We start from the raw sequence: 12163 nt of genomic DNA, 5'->3' as shown, positions 1-12163 counted from the left end.
CTACGCCATAGCGTTTATTTTAGGATTTTGTAAAGGACAACATTCACTCACCGAAGGCCGTGAATCTAAATTCAGACAATGACAATATTGTGAAGCTGTTGCTAAAGAGCATTCGGCAGAGTAGGCGTGATGGTGGTGGTGATTATTGTCTTAAGAGGAAGTAAAGCTGGGCAACCATCCTCTATATAGGTCTAACACCAATCAGAGAGAAAAATGGAAGGGAACAGACACTTCGAAAAATGAAGGTATCGGTCAAAGGAAGATAAGGGCAACGAAGGGCGTGAAAATGAAAGACTCCCTAGGTCTCGCAACAAAATGCCGTCGAGGTCGGAAAAGAACAAGAGTTGACAAAGGGAGGTCGGATAGGATAGATGAAAGTGAGGAGTCTGGCACGAATAAGTGGAAGCAACATTGGGGCTCAGCTCAGGGCCCCGTTGTCGCCAACCCACGCTCCCAAGTTGAGAGCAACTGGGACCCCCTTTAGTCGCCTCTTACTACAGGAAGGGGATGCCATGGGTAACATTCTACCACCCCCAAACACACGTGGAGCAGAATAGGCTTCCGTCTACAAGTGACCACGGCTGGTCCGTGGTCCGACATCTCTGCACTCCGACCGGCAAACCGAGCAGAAAAGGTGAGGCCACGGTTCTACCGTGGCTCTACACCTGTGCATTCGGAAGACGGAGAGCGTGTCGTCTCAAAACTCACGAGTCCCAAAACTCACAAATTCCAGGAAGATGATTAGTAAGAACAGGTTTCTCTACCTGGACCAGTCTCAAAACTCACGAACAGGGCCAGTTCTTCTTTGAATGGATAAATGTCCACCCCTATTAGTCATGGGATAATGGAATACTTTTAATAATCGAATAACTTCCATCCGATTATTTAAATAATCGAATGAGTTTCAAATATCATTCAGTTATATCGCACAGAATAATGGAATGCGTAATGAGTTGTTTTTTTTCGGTTTACGTGTGTCGGGTAGACAATCTACTGAAATAAGCGAATAAATGAACTCTTAATAAAAATAGAAATTCGCCTTTTTACCGAATGAATCTGCAAGTGTTGAAACTAAATGAGTGAAGTAACTGTTTTGACCTTTAATATCTCTAAATAAAATTCCTTATTCAAGTAAAAGACCTGGATATAGTTAAGGAATTTGTATACTTGGGGTCTGTCATCAACGACACGGGAAACTGTGATAAAGAGGTAAAAAGACGTATTGTCTTAGGTCGTGCTGCAATGGTTAAACTTACTAAGATCTGGCAGAACCGGGCAATATCAAAAGCCACGAAGATGCGCTTGGTAGAATCACTAGTGTTCTCCGTCTTTTTGTACGGCTGTGAGACCTGGACCGTGAATGCTAAAGACAGAAAGCGCATTGATGCCTTTGAGATGTGGTGTTGGCGGAGAATGCTACGTGTATCCTGGACAGAAAAAAGAACTAATGTTTCCATTCTGGAAGAACTCTGCATCAAGAAACGTCTATCTTCCCGTGTGAGTGAACGTTACCTCCAGTTCCTTGGCCACATTTTGAGACGAGACGGAGAGAACTTGGAAAAGGTAATTTTACAAGGCAAAATTGAAGGCAGTAGACCACGAGGAAGAACAGCAAGCAGATGGATAGATCAGGCGAAGAAGATCACTGGGCTACCACTTCAGGTCATACTAACGAAATGTGAAAACCGCTCTGGATGGAGACATCTTGTCAAGGTTGCAACAAGGAAATGATGGAGTTATGAGGTCACGACGCTCAGTAATGAGCACAACGACTAATGATGATGATGATTCAAGTAAATGCCGCCTTCTGGCTGCATAATGGAACTAAGCCCCAGTTCTACCAACTGATAGTTTGTTTTAACTAGCAATGGGCAATATACCTACTTTGATTTTATGTCGTCCGTCTGCATGCATAAATTGTTAGCATGCTGGCCTTTGGTCCAAGGGGTCCAGGGATCCCAGGTTCGATTTCCGCGGGTCGGAGATTTTAGCGTTCATTAGTTAATTCCTATGGCTCGGGGACTGGGTGTTCGTGCCGTCTTCAGCATTAGTGCCTTCATCTTGTGAAGGGCCTCATCCCACAGAAGTACAGGTCACCTATACGGCGTCAACTCCAAAGACCTGCACCAGACCTCCCCGGTGGCCACACGTCATTATTATAAATTTATGTGAAAGGTAAACAAATGCATTATATTAGCTTTAAGACAACAGCAAAATATTTTAACAATAATAATAATAATAATAATAATAATATACCTCGGTCTCTTTCATTCCCCAGCTATTATTTTTCCCCTGTGGGTTGGGGTGGCAGAATACCATCCACAGTATCCCCTGCCTGTCGTAAGGGAAGCGTGAGTCACCGCGCACCTCATCCCTCCTGCGGTCATCGCAAGCACCTGCTGTCCGGAGTCGTGAATTTTGAGACTCATTAGAATGTTTACTTTAGCAACCAGTTTGTAGTCGTGAGTTTTGATACTATTTGTAAATAATTTTTGCCCGTGAGTTTTGAAACTCGTGAGTTTTGAGACGTAACCACGGAGAGGGGCCGGTCCCCACCACCGGCTGTCCTGAGAATGGCTGTCCGTGGTTTTCCATTTTCCTGCACTAAGGCGAATGCCAGTGCATTTCCTAGTATAGGTCACGACCGCCAACCCTCTCATCTTCTCCGAACATCTCCCTGGCCTCGGAAACAGCGTTGCCGTCTAGGAGGCCCATCCCACCCCTTCAGTGTACGGAATGAAAACTTTTGTAGTTAGTTGTAGATATTGTATGTTTTCTTGCTTCCACAAATCGTTTGAATGTCCATTTATTTATACTGTCGGGTTTATTTGTCATATTCCACACTTTTATTGTCGTTTCCCGACATCGTTAACTGTCCCTTTAGTTAGCTTCAGAGAGCTCCCACCTATCTTGTATTTTTTATACTCCGGTTATAGCGTTCCTTTGCAAGGTTTACTATTTTTTACTTTTTTTTATTTAAAAACACCCTACCATAATATTTTCCGGTGTCAGAAAATCACCTTTTTTTGTTAATGCCGCGCTGGAGTTTGCAGGTGATGAAAGGTCTGGCCTTGAGTGATACAGTGCGAAGCACGCCATTCCGTCATTCGCCTCAGGCTCAGTTGCGGGGCAACACCTGACTAAGGAGGCCGTATTCGCTGTACCCAACATGGATCTCAAGTTGCAGCTGCGCGCTTCAAATAGATTTTGCGTTCTCCTGAACAAAACTCTAACACAATCAGCGGAAATGTTGCTGCAAGTTTACAGAGAGGAAGTCATGGGAAAGGCGCAAGTTTTTGAGTGGCACAAACACTTAAGGAGGGTAAAACTGATCTTGAAGATGCTCCACGCCCCGGAAGACCCTCAAGTTCAAAAACCGACATCATTGTGAACACAATTGATGTCATGTTGCGGGAAGACCGCCGTTTAACCACTGAACAGATTGCTGGAATGATAAACAAGACCAAACATTGCTCAAACGGGATGGATCCTGCACCAGGACAACGCATCTGCGCATCGGGCAAACAAGATACAAGACACAATAACCGAACTGGGCGTTGAGGTGATGCCACATCCACCTTACTCACCGGACCTAGCACCATGCGACTTCTACCTATTTCCTGCAGTGGAAAGGGAACTTCGGGGTCGTAATTTTCAAAGTGATCAAAAAGTAAACAATGCAATTTCGGGTATACTCGACAGACTATCAAGAAAGGGCTTGGGGGAGTGTTTTGAACAGTGGACTGAACGCTGGAACCGTTGTATTGTGTCTGAGGGAGAATACTTTCAATGTCTGTAAGTGAATTTGAATAAAGGTAGCCAGTATTTTGCTGAAATAAAATCATTCTGGTTATTTTTTGACTCCCCTTCGTATGAGTCACCGGACGTTGTTAGAGAAGGTGGTGGTGGAAATGATTACTGTTTTAAGAGGAAGTACAACTGGGTAACCATCCTCTATTAGTGTTAATCAGAGGGAAAAGTGGAAGGGGTCCGACACTTCGAAAAATAAAGGTATTGATCAAACGCGAAGGGCGTCAAAATGAAAGGCTCCCTACGATTCGCAACCTAATGTCATCCGGGGTCGGAAAAAACAAGAGTTAACCATAGAAGGTTGGATACGATAGATGAAAGTGAGGAGCCTGACGCAAGAAGGTGGAAACACTTCCAGGGCTTAGCGAAGGGCCCCGTGGCCGCCAACACATGCCCTTGCGGCCCCTTGAAATCACCTCTTACGACAGTCAGGGGATACCGTTGTGGGAGAACTTACCATGGAAAATAATTTATCGCCTGAGCACAGATGTTATTCTTCATTCAGTCCATATAATTCTTCGTCTTCATGACAATTAAATGTCTCTGTTATTTCAATCTTTGCAGTTATAAGTTCTCCCCCTGTGGGTGAGGGCGGTAGAATAACACCCACGGTATCCCCTGCCTGTCGTAAGAGGCGACTAAACGGGGCCCCAGGGGCTCTGAACTTTGGAGCGTGGGTTGGCGACCACGGGGCCCTCAGCTGAGTCCCGACATTGCTTCCACTTACTTGTGCCAGGCTCCTCACTTTCATCTATCCTATCCGACCTCCCTTGGTCAACTCTTGTTCTTTTCCGACCCCGACGCTATTAGGTTTGCGAGGGCTAGGGAGTCTTTCATTTTCACGCCCTTCGTGGCCCTTGTCTTTGACCGATATCTTCATTTTTCGAAGAGTCAGATCCCTTCTATTTTCCCCTCTAATTAGTGTTATATAGAGGATGGTTGCCTAGTTGTACTTCCTCTTAAAACAATAATCACCACCACCACCAGTTATAAGTTCACAGCTTAAATGGATGATTTTTTCAGACGGATTCCTGCTCATCTGTCCTTCAATTGTTTTGACTTCGTAGCACATGTATAAAATGTTGTATAACATCCGTATTACACACTGGTGACTAGGGCCCTCATTTTTATGTACCAGGTGTATGCATAAGGCTTTTTCATTTTCACTAAGAGATGGCGCCAGCGAACAGCACGCAGCGTATGAATTTGACACATACGTCAGTTTTTTCGTCTGACATTAACCTACCAACACACACAAGTTGAGTTCGCCAAACACTAGCGTCTGTGTTGTATCGTTCAGTGATCATGTCGACGTTTCTGCCTGAAAAAGAACATTTGCGGCACGCATTGCTTTTCTTATTTATAAGAAAGGAAACGACGGTGGAAAGTCACCGTTTGCTCGTAGTAACGTACGGTGAAGACGTTCCATTGATTAGAGACATGGTTTCGACAATTCAAGTGTGGTGATTTCAATGTGAAAGACAGTGCGCGCCCTGGTAGAGCGAAAAAGTGCGAAGACGAGCAAGCCTGGCGAAACCGTTAATGCACAACGCAATCGTCGATAAATAATTAATTTAATTCACTCATTGATCGAAAGACGACCGGAATGGGCCAGAAGACATGGCAAAGTGATTTTGTTACACGACAATGCGCCGTCTCACACAGCAAAACCAGTGAAAGGCGCCTAGAAATCGCTTGGATGGGACATTTTTCCACACCCGCCTTACTGCCCCGACCTGGCGCCATCTGACTATCACCTCTTCGCATCACTGGGGCTCGCGCTCGCAGAGCAGCACTTCAGCAATTTCGAGGAAGTTGGAAAATAGCTCGACGAATGGTTTGCCGCAAAAGGCAAGCAGTTTTTCTGACATGTTATTCATAACTTACCTGAAAGATGGCCAATATTTTGAATAGACAAAACGATGAATCTCCCTTGGAAATTACGTGTTTACTTTACTACAAAACCGGCAAAAATTTATGCATACACATGGTATGTACATAAAAATGTAGTAAATATCAGTAAAATATGTAATATTCACAAACTATTATAATGCACTAAATTTACAAGCATGTTCGTATATTCCTTTTATGATTTATGGTTATACTATAAGACAATAAATTAGTTCAAATACCTCCATATTTTATGAGTGGTGGTGGTGGTGGTGGTGGTGATTATTGTTTTAAGAGGAAGTACAACTAGGCAACCATCCTCTATATAACACTGATCAGAGAGAAAAAATGGAAGGAGTTCAACACTTCGAAAAATGAATGTATCGGCCAAAGAAAGACAAGGGTCGCAAAGGATGTGAAAATGAAAGACTCCCTAGCCCTCGCAAACCTAATAGCGTCGGGGTCGGAAAAAACAAGAGTTGACCAAGAGAGGTCGGATACGATAGATGAATGTGAGGAGCCTGGCACAAGTAAGTGGAAGCAATGTCAGGAATCAGCTGAGGGCCCCGTGGTCGCCAACCCATGCTCCAAAGTTCATAGCCCCTGGGGCCCCTTTTATTCGCCTCTTACGACAGGCAGGGAATACCGTGTGTGTTATTCTACCGTCCCCACCCACAGGGGGACCATATTTTATGATAAAGTCAGCGTTGTTGTTTCAGCTAATTTATACATGTAGTCTACTGTTTTCTGATTTTGATAGTAAATAATAAAATTAAAGTCATAATGAAAATAATGTAAATATTTTAAATAATATTATGCAGTGTAAATTCCGGAGTTTTATTGTCGTAGCTAACTTCCTGTTGTTCTTATGCCCTGAAAATGAAACAAATAAAAGTCACCAAATAAAGTTAAAATAGAATCTCTCTTTAACCCCTTATTAAGTGGCATAAATAGTACGCATTTTTTAAATCGTGATGCGAAGTGTGTCACCAAGAATTTCTCCAAAAAAATGATCTTACAGGCTGAGAAGGACTGTTCAACAGTGCAGGAAGTTACCTGTGCATATTTTAAAATGTAAAACTATCTGGGTGAAATATCTTCCGGGTGCTCTTTTGGTTCACCATTAATGATCTTGCAAACAGACAGAAAGCTGGGATAACCTGGATTTCGTTTTAAGACTGCATGGAGTTTATTAGAAACTCTGACCAATGAAAGGCACCTAGCCATACCAGATTCTGACAATGGAATAGTGTTGTTGATGCACTCAGACCTACTGTATTTCACAGACTAATGGTTAGAAATCCTAATTTTAAAGCCATCTTTAGGAATTGAATTATATTCTATATGAGATGAAATTCGCTAATAATTTTAGTGTAGTCTGAAAATTAAACGAACTGACACTATTTTTTTTAAAGAATTTCCTAGATATGTACAAAAATGTTACATTCTTCAGATTAATTTCGTGTGGCTATTCCTAGCCGGGTGCAGCCCTTGTAAAGCAGACCCTCCGATGAGGGTAGGCGGCATCTGCCATGTGTAGGTAACTGCGTGTTATTGTGGTGGAGGATAGTGTTATGTGTGGTGTGTGAGTTGCAGGGATGTTGGGGACAACACAAACACCCAGCTCCCAAGCCATTGAACTTAACCAATGAAGGTTGAAATCCCCGACCCGGTCGCGAATTGAACCCGGGACCCTCTGAACCGAAGGCCAGTATGCTGACCATTCAGCCAACGAGTCGGACATTCTTCAGATAATATGTAATGTTACTGAGAATATGTAAAAATTTGTAAAATGAATCACAGTTATAACCATATCACAAGCACAATTCGCCGACATGTTTCATTTTCACGTGTCTGCTATAGCTCATTCCAAGTTAAGAAAGCAGTATTGCTCTTATGAGAACAAGGTTGCCATATCGAATGGCTCTGCTCAACAACATCACAGGAAAACAGTGGCATATAGAGCCAATTGGTGAAACTCAGTACTTAAATTCTAAATAAAAGAAGGAAGATCTTCTTCTTCTACCGCTTTTCCCACATTTGTGGGGTCGCGGATGCGAACTGTGTTGCACATGTGGATTTGGCCTTGTTTTACGGCCGGATATCCTTCGTGACGCCCACCCTAATGGAGGGATGTAATCACTATTGCGCGTTTCTGTGGTGGTTGGTAGTGTAGTGCATGGTCTGAACATGAAGATGAAAGTGTTAGGACAAACACAAAGACCCAGTCCGCGAGCCAGAAGAATTAATCATACCCGGCCGGGAATTGAACCTGGGACCCTCTGAACCGAAGACTCAATGCTGACCTGAACAAAAGAAGGAAGATAGTAAGATGCAATTTTTTTTTAAGTTAGGGTACAGGTGTAGTAGGGAGGGCTTAGTTCGGTTTTTACAGCAGCATAGATAGACTACTGCACATCCAAATCCTCAGTATTAAAGTTCAAGGCAAACTGGGAGAAAATAGACAACAGATCATTTTTATAGGCTCGGGGTTGGGGGATGCAGTTTATTTAACAAATTTGCCCAGGCAACGCCGGGTACTACTGTACCCTCATATCGCCCCACGTAAAGAATGGTAACATTTAATTGTCCTTGTGATAAAGTGGTAAAAATGTGGCAAAAATAAAATGCTCTTAAGGAAGAAAAACTAAATAACAAAATCAAGCACAGACAAACATCATAGCGAATTTCTGTATCAGTACAAGTCGTGCCGTGATGTATTGCTGCACACCACAGCATCAGAATCTTAAGTAACAAGTGCTGCACAGTAAAATAATATTGTAACACACGCACATAAATAAATAAATGTATGTATGTTGGGTATTCAGCCCGAAGGCTGGTCTGATCCTCCACAGCTCCACCAAAGGCTGTCATAGACAGCCTAGGCGTCACTGAAGAGGCATACTAGGGAAATGAGGGGTGAGGTAGTTTCCCGTTGCTTTCCTCACCGAGCCAGAAGTTGCTATTGCATATCAGTCTACCAAGCCCACTGAAATGCATGCACCAACCGACCCTATGGGCGATATTTTCACACCAATCATAACAGGAACTGGCTGCATAAGGAATGGTATTACTAGCATCGCTCATACCTCGGTCACTTTCATGTTGTCAAAGCTAAGGATGAGACTGAGACAGGTCAATGATAGTAACAAATTGCTCTAGCCCATACCAGAAAACATAGCGCAATGTAAACACTACATCTCGCCAGCGAGGGCTCAAATAAATAAATAAATAAATAAATAAATAAATAAATAAATAAATAAATAAATAAATAAATGACTTCCCTTTAAGAGTGATAAGCTGCCGGTGATTCGCACCGTAACGGATTATGCGTAACACGCATAGAGTTAGTAAATTATACACTAGAGGTAGCATTGGCGCCACCGTCTACGAGAGAATCGCTGTAGCCAGCGGAACATGTTGAAATCGCAGCTGTTTGGCAAAAAGCTCACTCCGCTATACTCATCAATGTAAATAAAGGACTTTTAAAACTGTGTGGATACAGATATGGTTTAAAATTCTTACATGTAAACATTCTCAGATATTACAGTATACTTGCGATGCTTCTCTCCAGTAAAAAAGAAAGCCCTAAAAGCATAAATACAGGAGAAATGCGTGATAAAAGAGCACGGTGTTCAGGTGCAGTTAAGAAACACAAAATCAATATACTGTTCATATTAAGTCTTCTAACAACATAGGTTTAGAAGGAGGGCACGTATATTTCGCTATCTTTTGTGTAAATGACCAGGACTTTGGTATAGTTCTGATCAACGGCCGAAAATGTCCCCTCTTGTACGAAGCGGATGAGCGAGCTTCTAGGCCTAAAAGCGTTGGCGAGATTTGGGGGTAAAGTAGACAAAATATTGTTATCGCTGGTTTAGACGCTGGCTTTCTAAACCCAAGTTGGCAGGTTCGAGCCTGACTCAGCCCGATGATACTTGAAGATGCTCAAATATGTCAGCCTCTTGCAGATAAATTTACTGGCACATGAAAGAACTCCCGTGGGAAAAAATCTGACACCTCAGTGTCTCCGAAAACCGTGTAAGTAGGTAGTGGGACGTAAAGCCATTATTATTATTATTATTATTATTATTATTATTATTATTATTATTATTATTATTATTATTCGTTTTGGCCTACTAGGGACCACGGGGCTCGTCTTAACTCTTAGTTAAGATCTTCTGCTTTTTCTTGGCCCAGTATGATTTCATTTTCTGATTATTATTATTATTATTATTATTATTATTATTATTATTATTATTATTATTATTATTATTATCGATGTTTTCTAAACGCGATTACAAGTGGAAATACGACACTCGGTTGTGGTTTCATACTATTATGGAGTTTTTATTTAGTTTTTTCCTGAAATGCATGAATTGCTTTAAGATTTTAACTTATAAAATGATTTTCGTTAATGGAAATAGAGGGTGGTAAATGATATGATTGAAGAGAACCGAAAAAATACTTATAATAATTTTTACAATTTGTTTAACATCGCACCGACACAGATAGTCCTTATGGCGACGATGGAATAGGAAAAGACTAGGAGTGGGAAGGAAGCGCCCGTGTGCTTAATTAAGGTACATCCCCGGCATTTACCTGGTGTGAAAATAGGAAACCACGGAAAATCATCTTCGGGACTGCCGACAGTGGGGTTTGAACTCACTATTTCCCGAAAGCAAGCTTACAGCTGCGTGGCCCTAACCGCGCGGTAAACTCGCTTGGTCAATAATTTATTATGCTTATATCTCCATATGACATTTCAGGGAATAATATTGACGAAAGTAAAGGACTCAGATGTTCACACGGTGCAGGACATCTATAATAGTCTCTATATTTTAAAATCTGGTAAGGTATGAATGGGGACTGCTACACGTATTGTACGAAGGAAAAGCAACAAACTGTATATACAGAAAATATATTCAATAGCTTTTAATGCTATAAATACTGTATACACAGAAAGTAAAAAAGAAGCACAATTCCAGGCTATCATGTACATCTTTTCTTATTTTCTTTTTTGTACCAATTTGCTTTATGTCGCACCGACACACATAGGTCTTACGGCGACTATGGGACAGGAAAGGGGTAGGAGTGGGAAGGAAACGACTGTGGCCTTAATTAGGGTACAGCCCCAGCATTTTCCTCGTGTAAAAATTGGAAAACATCTTCAGGGCTCCCGGCAGTGGGGTTCAAACCCACTATCTCCTGAATGCAAGCTGACAGCTATGTGACCTAAAGCCTACAACCACTCGCTCGGTATTTTTCTGGATATTCGCTTTCAGCGAAAGAAAAATGTCATCCCTTACATTTCCTAAAACATTAATTTCAGTCTTCAAGGAAAGATCCAAAGAAATTCATTCACGCCGACAGGGGAATCAGTCATTAAGTAAGCCCACGTAGGCCAATTCACATGACAATAAGTGTCATGCAAAGTATTATTTTATACGCACGGAAATGAATTTCAAGGAAACGTACCTGTGAAATGATACGCCACTGCCCTTTATGAACCTCTCTATGCAGCCATAAGCTGCACAGGAGACTGGCATTTTCCTTCAGAGAAGTATATACTTAAATTTAGCGGGAAGCTCCAGTAATGACTGTGCCAAACAATCCAGCTTTAGCCAAACAGCGCGCTCGTTCAACTTCGCACGCGACTGCAGCGCCAATGCTACCTCTAGTGTATTATTTACTAACTCTATGGTAACACCTACCAGAGAAACTCAGAAGGAAAATAAAGGAAGGCAACAAAGCGATGGCTGTTCCCGCCATTCTGCTTCCTCCCTTGGAATGTATTTATCAATAGAGAATGTTAAGTAATGACTCACCGGCAAAACCATTTTCTTTATTTCTTTCTTTCATAATACAATATAAAGCACATTATAATATTCCTTAATCACAATGTGGTGGTGGTGGTGGTGGTGGTGGTGGTGGTGATTATTGTTTAAAGAGGAAGTACAACTGGGCAACCATCCTCTATATAACACTAATCCGAGAGAAAAAATGGAAGGGATCCGACACTTCGAAAGATGAAGATATCGGCCAAAGAAAGACAAGGGCCACGAAAGGCGTGGAAATGAAAGACTCCCTAGCCCTCGCAAACCTAACAGCGTCGGGGTCGGAAAAGAACAAGAGTTGACCAAGCGAGGTCGGATAGGATAGATGAACGTGAGGAGCCTGGCACAAGTAAGTGAAGGAATGCCGGGTCTCAGCCGAGGGCCCTGTGGTCGCCAATCCACGCTCAAAAGTTCAGAGCCCCTGAGGCCTTAATCACAAGGAATTATGAGTGTCTAAGAGGGGGTGTGTTCACTCCTTGTAGGTCCATAAAAGCAATACTGATTCCTTAACGTGGAATGAGCTATAGTAAAGGAATGGAATATGTAATTCCAGAAGAATCCGAGTGCTAATGATGACGTAACACTCACTACCTTGTTTTGAACGTGAACTGACATTACGGTTATCA

At 42.3% G+C, this 12163-nt stretch overlaps 1 protein-coding gene across 2 annotated transcripts in view; it reads right to left on the bottom strand.

Moving 5' to 3' along the window:
* LOC136881132 (sialin) overlaps positions 1 to 12163 on the bottom strand; it is a 90067-nt gene that overhangs the window by 61251 nt on the left and 16653 nt on the right. The window lies entirely within an intron of this gene.

This window comes from Anabrus simplex, chromosome 9 (genome assembly GCF_040414725.1).
Source record: "Anabrus simplex isolate iqAnaSimp1 chromosome 9, ASM4041472v1, whole genome shotgun sequence".
NCBI lineage: Eukaryota > Metazoa > Arthropoda > Insecta > Orthoptera > Tettigoniidae > Anabrus > Anabrus simplex.
The sequence above is the reverse complement of the archived record's forward strand: the minus strand, read 5'-3'. Positions and strand labels throughout refer to the sequence as shown.